At 38.1% G+C, this 8,660-nt stretch overlaps 1 non-coding gene across 1 annotated transcript; it reads left to right on the top strand.

Annotated features, from left to right (window-relative positions):
* Window positions 1–1,501: 1,501 nt before the first annotated feature.
* LOC128249976 (U1 spliceosomal RNA) lies at window positions 1,502–1,665 on the top strand. The gene has a single exon (XR_008266118.1). It is a non-coding gene; the product is annotated as a U1 spliceosomal RNA (small nuclear RNA).
* Window positions 1,666–8,660: the final 6,995 nt, after the last annotated feature.

Raw genomic sequence — 8,660 nt, 5'->3', positions numbered from 1 at the left:
TGGGCACCCTATATGTGCCACCCTCGTAAGTGTGCCATAGGGCTCCCCATATGTGCCGCCTAGGATGTGCCACCCTAGTGTGCCATAGGGCTCCCCATATGTGCCACCCTAGTAAATGTGCCATAGGGCTCCCCATTTGTGCCTAAGTGTGCCATTGGGCTCCCCATATGTGCCGCTCAGGATGTGCCACCCTCGAAAGTGTGCCATTGGGCTCCCCATATGTGCCGCTAACGGAATATAACGGAAACCAACGGAAAGGAAAACGATGCTCTGGAATGAAAATTTTTGATGCTCTCCACCCGCTGCTATCTCCTTGCCCTCCACCTGCTACCGCCTTGCTCTCCACCCAGGATGTGCCACTGGGCTCCCCATATGTGCCGCTCAGGTTGTGCCACCCTCCTATGTGTGCCATAAGGCTCCCCATATGTGCCGCTAACGGAATATAACGGAAAATATCGGAAAGGAACGGAAACTAACGGAAAATAACGGTAAGTAACGGAAACTAACGGCAAGGATGTGCCAACCTCCTAAGTGTGCCATACGGCTTCCAATATGTGCCGCAAGGATGTGCCACCCTCGTGTGACATATGAAAACGAGGCTCTGAGGGTTAGAGTTACCTTGGTCCCTGACGTTTGACACTTGGCCTCTGATCCTTGACACCTAACCATTGACCCTTGGCCTCTGAACTTTAACCTAACCCTCGATTGTTTCCGTAGAATTTATACAAATATATTACCGAAAAATCTTCCATCACCACCATACAAAAAAAATACGAAGCCAAATTACCAGTGACGTCCCTTACATAAAAATTGTGTCTTTAGTTGAGTTACCTCCCTTAAAAACACGTCACCCTGAGATGCTCTTGAAATTAAAAAAGTATTACGCAATTCACATGGGAAGTCATAAAAAAAACAAGTATGTTTTGAAGTTAAAGATATAGAAAACAATATATAGAAAACTAATTTACATTTTATTTTATTCATTTATATTTATGAAAGAATAAATTACCTATTTAATTGTTATCGAACCGTTTGTTTGTTTTTAAACCCTGTTCTTTAACAGCAGTAGTGGCAGATTATTTTAATATTACGAATTAATTAAAAGTCTCTACGTAAATTTTCAGGTTGTATAAATTAATCGAATGAGTGTTTTACACTTTAAGTAAATCAATAAACGAAAAAGAAGAAAAATACAAAAGAGAAAAGATTTGTCGTAGTTTAAAAGTTCTGAATTATCTCCCTTGAAGACTGGCATATACAGGCAGAGAATAAGTTTTGAAAGAGATTAGAATAATTAAATTTCTGAAATCTAGGTAAATAAAGTAAATTAAGTAATTAGTATGAGACGAAAAGGTTGTAATTAATTGTATAAGTAAAATGAAATGAGAGTTATTTTGTTTTTGAGATGTATAAATAAATGAATTGTAAATGTTGTTGGTATAAAATCATCGAATGTATAGAATAGTAAAGGAATATATTCAAATTTTCCACGAGGAAAATCATACTTACCTGGCACAGGGGTAAACCATGATCAGCAAGGTGGTTCTCCCAGAGTGAGGCCCTTCCATTGCACTCCGGTTGGGTTGACCTTTGCGATCGCCCCAAATGTGGGCGACTCGGGTGCGCTATTTCTAAGTGTGGGGTCTGCGTTCGCGCTCACCCCGTAAATCAAACAAAGAACAGATTCAGTTAAATCAAAGACCATACTATCGCTAGTGAATGATAGATCGGTCTTATGCATGAATTGTAACGAACGAGAAGCAGTTTTATATAAATGCATGTTTATAGTTATTTTGGCTGCCATATCTAGCTATTTTTTGCGGAATACTATTATGGTTTTATTTCTTCTTCTTGTGGACGAATGTGTATTTCGTATCTTATATAAATGTGTAGTTTTTAGGCTGCTATTTCTAGCAAGTCAATCCTTTGGCTTAGGGTTTTAGATAAACTGCCATATTCATATTCGATACATTTGGGTTCATATTTTCACAATGTTGTATTCCTTTCGCTGCTATTTCTAGCAACTCGAATTACTCTCTTATTAAATTCCATGTAATGGAGTTCTTATTGTGTCTATGTATCTATCCTTTGTGTACAGAATGCAGCTCGGAGCAGAATAGATATGTTGGATAACAACAGTACGTATATGAGTTCAAATCACGTATAATTTTGCTTTTGTGGAAGATTTAAATGCAGATAATAATCAATATCAAATAGTGTACAGTCGTCGATCGTATGAGTGTCTTGGTATAAGAATTTCTTGCACGTGTCTATTTTATCTATCTACAGAGTATTCTAACTCCTTTTATTCAACCCTTTTTTACTCAGTACTTTCGTAAATGGTGTTCTTTTGCAATAAATATATCGGTTTACAATTTTTAAAGATCATAAAATAATTTATCGACGTTAACTCCTATTCACGTCAGTGGAAGTGATATTAAAGTGAAAAATCAAAAATAACTTCGCTATTTTTGGCATTCTTTCGTTTATATGTTTTTATTAGTAATTATTGATAGTTTATATTTTTACAGAAAGGAAATGAGATTTGTAGCGCTGACAATACAAATATATAAGTACAAAATCAGTTCGCCGAATGATTTAAAAACAAGAGATGCAAACGTATAGCAGTAGTAATAAGCAGGATGACATTTTCAATTTTCTGTCTTTTTGATATAATTATTTATTCTGATGTGTGCGGCCCGTTGCTCCCTTCCCTTCCATCTTCTACTGCTTAATTCCCCCACTTTGTTTCCTTGTAATTAAATTATGATAAATATAACATAAGGTTAAACATTTAACACATCATACTGAAATAAAATATTTCACTCCATGTACGGATTGAAAATTCGGAGAGAAAGAAGTCATTTAAAAAAAAAATTAAAAAGCTCAATTACCTCCCTTGAAAAATGTTGATGGAAGCTGGAATTGAATCGGTAATTAAAGATATTAATTTAAATTGTTAAATATAGGTAAAGAAATTAAAAGAGAATAGAAAGACATGAAAGATAAAGGTAATAAATAATTGGTGAAAGAAGAAAATTGCAAAATAATATTGATTTTATGAACGCGAAATAAATGTGCACACAATTTTGGGAATATTTGCATATGGTTAGAATATAGCGATGTGATAGACAGGGTGGAGACTCTAGTCAGGACATGGTCTGGACAGGTGCTGTCCCTGAAACGAAGGGCGGATGTGGTACAGGTCTTCATTGTCCAGATTCGTGGCTGAGCAGATACGACTCCGCTAGTAGTGGAAGGGAGGAAAGCCGTTTGTGAGGCGCTCCGTTTGCTGCCAGGAACTGCCAAAGGATTGGTTACCGTGGTTGATGATGTGCAAACATGCACTGAGGCTAAGACCTCTTTAGCTCTACCTGGATGGTGGCCAGGTGGAATTCACTTGTGGAAGAATTCTTTCCACGACCGGCCTCCTTGTAGGAATTTACCCCCGATTTGATTAAAAGACGGAACACGACTGGATGGCAAAAAGTGTGCCGACAGGCACTCGCGCTAACCCACAGGGCAGGCAAGGTCGGCAGCAGGAATACCACCTCGGTATTTTATGAACGGAGGGCAGGGTATTTGGATAATTACCAAAGATCCCTGACCTGGCAGTGCCTGTTCAAGATAAATTGTTCACACACGGTATTCCAGTGTCACTGACATGTCCAAGGTGTGGGCAGGATGACGAAACCGTCCTGCTCGCCCTTGTACAGTGTCCAGAGATTTCCGGTTTGATAATTTACGAACGCGTGTTGTCACATCTGGGAAGAGTACACCTGTCAGCTGAGTCCATGATTAAGATTGCACCGCCACAGACTGTCAAAGGCAGGTAAGGCGTGCTTTTTGTGCACAGTTGCAATATTGATAGAGTGTACTTGAAGGACCAGAATGAAAGTAGTCGCAACAGGAACCTTTATCTCCGGCTCAGGCTTGCTGTATATCTTCATGGAAACCGTATGTAGATATTTGTACAGATGGAGCCCCTTCCATGGTAGGCTGTGTTAAGGGCCTCACAGCTTTTATAAAACAAAAAAAAAAGCAAAATGGGAATGTTATCGTTACTCACTGCTCTCTTTATAGAGAGGCCTTGATGGCAAAAACCCATAACGAGGCATGTATACGATGTAAATAAATGAAAAAACAACACAAACAGATAAAGATTAAATCAATTTTAATGCGGGATATTACACTTTGAAATGCACTAAGATTTCATGGCAGTATATACACAGTTCGGGCAGAGGTACATATGAGATAATAATTAGGTAGGTGTACAACACATACAAAAAGCAGGATACATTGAAAGATACAAGCAGAGATTAAATCAATTTTAATGCAGGATATTACACTTTGAATGGAAATAAGCAAATGAAAAAGAAAAGAAGTAGGCAGGTGTAAGAAATAAACAGGCAGAGATGCATCAATAACACACATATACAAATACATTTAATCAAGATTTGAAAATCTTGCAATGCATTGTAATAACTTTCAGAAAAAAAAAAAAAAAAAAAAAATTGCACTTTTTGTATCTTTTCCGCCACATAAATTCACAGAGATAGGAGTCAATCATAGAATGATATGTACCACACCATCACTCATTACTCCGTTTCACACACACGCCCAAGTGCTTTCCACTTGTGTGTGTGTGTTCCAGCACCGAAATTAAACTCGATGTTTTATGTCGAAAACTATACTATTCTATCTCTGGAATATGTGAATAAGCTTTCCATAGGTCCTGTGCACATATTTCTCAGACATAGCTGTTGAAATCCACAATAACAGACTGTAGTCATTTCCTTGACACAACAGTACAAAAAAATGACTACAGCCTGCAGAGGAAATGGGATACTTTCCAGCCATGTACCTTTTCTGATGAATACAGTCTCATTGCAGCCTTGATTCTCCCAGATGACTTTCTTTTTCATCAAGTGCCAATTTCTACACTTTTTAACTGAATGTATAATTGCCTTCTCTGTGAAGTATGCTGCTACATCTTCCTTAATTTTAATTGTATCCATCAAATTGCAGAGGCTATATGATTTGGCTGCAACCATACTTCCGAACACACAAAAATAAAATACTGTACAACAGGCAAGTAAACAAAAGTTGTTGAAAATTTAGTCAAAAACGTTAAGAGTAAACTGTATTCCACGAGACACATTCAACCAGTATCTGAAGTTTCAAACTGTTTAGTTAAATAAAATTAATTTAAAAATCTGTCACTGAGATTTGAAAAGATCCTGACAGTCTACCTACCTACCTACATACCCACCCACCCACCCACATATCTATCTATTTGTCTGTCAGTTACCTGCCTGTTTTTCTGTTAGTATTGGGGACAAAAATTTTTGCTAGTTAAATCAATTTACTATAAATACAAGGAAAAATGTTAAATTCACTAAAAATATTGATTACACATATATTGTCGTTGCTATACAGTGTGCTATTCGGAGTATCTCTTGAGATTGCTGTTACCACTTCCCCCACCCTCTATACCGTCTGAGGCGGATCACCCCCCCCCCCCCCCCCGCCTTCTCCCAAACTACGCTACAGACATTGATATGTTCTATGTAGACATAATTTTTTTTTTTTTTAAAGCTAATTTTGATGTTAAACGTTTCTTATACATCAATAATATTTTACTTTTACATAATTGTTTCTTGAATGTATGTTTATATTTCAACGAAACAAGATATTACTTATTCTGGGCATCAAACAACTGGTCATACTACACTGGTATAAGTACAGATACCATGTGTGTGTGTGTGTGTGTGTGTGTGTGTGTGTGTGTGTGTGTGTGCGCGTGCGCGTGCATGCTGTATTTGTCCCCACTACTGACTGACAACCGGCGCTGGTTAGTTTTCATCTTTGTAAAAAATAGAAATCATTGTAATTTGGGAAAGCTTCCGCTGTTCTATCTGGCATGCCTAACGATCATGTAAGAAGCTCTTTTGTTGGCTCGTTTTGTGGCAGTAAATGTAATACAGTAAATATTTTTATCAGTAAACTTACAAACTGGAATTGTCTCCCTTGTTTATTTGCCTTTACAGTTGAATTAAACAAGGTAATAGTTTTTAAATTTCATAATATTTGAAAGAATTAAAGCATAACATTACTAAATCACTTAATTAGAAATAATGAGTTGTATTAGTTGAGTTATAATATATATGATGAAATTTGTTGAAAAATTAATATTAGCATGTAATATTAGAGGCGATATCAGTGAACTTACAAGTATTATATATAATACTGGTGAATTTGACCTAGCATACTGCTACTTGGGCCTTTTCTTGGATTTGTATTTGAAAACCATGTCGTTTACCGCTGCTGTTGTGTGAGTTCGTTTCTGTTTTAATTTAATTGTATTATTGGACTTGTTTCACAGTAAATTTCGCCCAACGGAGCTGAAAATTTCTGTGTTATATTGAAGCTGTATTGGTTGAAAAGTTTTTGAAAATTTTTGTCTCTTGTCTTTCACGACAAGTTGTATAAAATGGAATTTGAATTAACGTCAAATACTGACCTTCTCGGAATGGGACAGACCAAAGAAAACGTTAAAAATAAGGAAGTACAAGAAAAGCAAAGTTTCTCAGAGGCAGTCAACGGAAGTAGTATTGAGTTAGAAGTTGCAATGGATAAACTGTTTCAATTACAAAAATACATACAAAAGTCAAACGAGGAACCCGATACGAGAAAAAATTGTCGTATACAAAATTTATAACGTCAAGGACAATAAAATATCAGATGTTAAAAACGACGTAATCGAACGGTGCTTGGCACCGATATGGGAAAAAATACGCTACATTGGCAGAGGAGTAAGAAGTGCAACTATCGAAGCGAACTTCGAATCATCTAACGTAGCAAAAGAAGTGTCAACCCAAACACTAAAAAATGACTTAATTATGCTGCTACCCACTTACATGGGACGCAGAACCGCGAAGGTAACAGTGGAAGACATTCCAGACGGGTTCAATGCACGGATTGATAGTGTGGGCTCAACTGATAGGAAAGGAAATCCTTGTCTCAAAGGTTTACTAGAGAGCTATAATCTAGTAGACCGTTACCGACTGGATGAGCCGAGCGTTCCACAGTGGACGTGGGGTAACAACGACGGCTCACGCACCTGCAAAGAAAAAGTTGAAAAAAAACAAAGTTGTTGCGGTTGACCGTAACAATGAAAAAATATTAACATTCTTCCAAAGATGTGAATATATAGAAATGTTTAAATGCGACAAAGACCAGTACCATTATGCAAAAATAGGCAAAGAATACTGGGACAATAAACTGGTGCAAGAGAATATTAAAGGCAATACAATAAAAGATGTGACAACATACTTTTGGGAGAATAAATTGCCAATCAGCCCAGCAGTCACCCCAGCCCAGAGCCCAATCACAACTCCCAAAAAGAGCCCAGCAGAGATGGAAAGCATGAGGGGAGTAAGCAAACCTAAACCGCCATGCTCCCTCATGCAATCGTAAGTAAAACTTAATTTATTTCTCCAATGATTAAGTTAGGCTGCTTGAATGTGCGTGGAATGGGGTCAAAATGGAAACAGGCTTGCTTTCGGAACGACCTCATTTCACATAGAATAGATGTGGCTATTGGGACCGAGTCCAAGATGAAGGGACCTCAAGCGTTCTCGCCTCTACTGAATGGTTACAAGAAATTTATTTCTCCTAGCTGAGGGGGAGGTGCAGGCGTGGCAGTCCTTATCAGGAAGAACTTGAACTTACAGGTTAGTTACTGTCTTTCTGGACCCAGAAGGTAGGCTGGTTGTCCTGGATGTGACTTCTGTGAGTAAACACTCCTTCAGGTCGGTAGCTGTCTACGCTCTTACAGAGCGTAGACAGGCGGGTTTTTACCGAGACCTGGAGCACTTTCTGGTGACATCAAAAACAGTAGTAATGGTAAGGGACTTCAACATTATTCTCGATGCACGGGTTGATAGTGTGGGCTCGACTAATAGAAAGGGGAATCCTTGCCTCAAGGGTCTACTAGAGAGCTTTAATCTAGTAGACCGTTACCGACTGAGTGAGCCAAGTGTTCCACAGTGGACTTGGAGTAATAACAATGGCTCACGCAGATCGTACTTAGAGTATTCTCTGTCCACAATTCTGTATTGTGCCTTACACTGATCACAAGCTTGTGACGTGTGTGGTGCATGTAGATAAGTGTCATAGACAGGGGCCCGGGTACTGGAAAATGAACAAGTCTATTTTGACTTGTGAAGCTTTCCATGCCTGGATTAAGGAGTTAGTTCAGAGGGCATTATGTGGCACGATCATTAATCATGGGACAGACAACAGATAAAGTTCAAAATAAGGAAACACAGGAAAAACAAAGTTTCTCGGTTGCAGTAAACGTTAATAGCATTGAATTAGAAGTGGCAATGGACAAGCTAATTCAATTTCGTAAATACATTCAAAAGTCTAATGAGGAAACCAAACTTGTACCACCCCCTGAAACTGTCAACGCTATATGAGAAAAAATTGTAGTATATAAAATATATAACATCAAGGAAAAGAAAATATCAGACGCAAAAAACGAGGTGGTGGAACGGTGCTTGGCACCAATATGGAATAAAATATGCTACGTTGGCAGAGGAGTTAGAAGCACAACCATCAAAGCTAACGTAGCAAAGGAAATGTCTACACAGACT

Source organism: Octopus bimaculoides, chromosome 18, assembly GCF_046866305.1.
Source record: "Octopus bimaculoides isolate indiv1 chromosome 18, ASM4686630v1, whole genome shotgun sequence".
NCBI lineage: Eukaryota > Metazoa > Mollusca > Cephalopoda > Octopoda > Octopodidae > Octopus > Octopus bimaculoides.
Note: the sequence above shows the minus strand (reverse complement) of the source record. Positions and strands in the feature narration are given on the sequence as shown.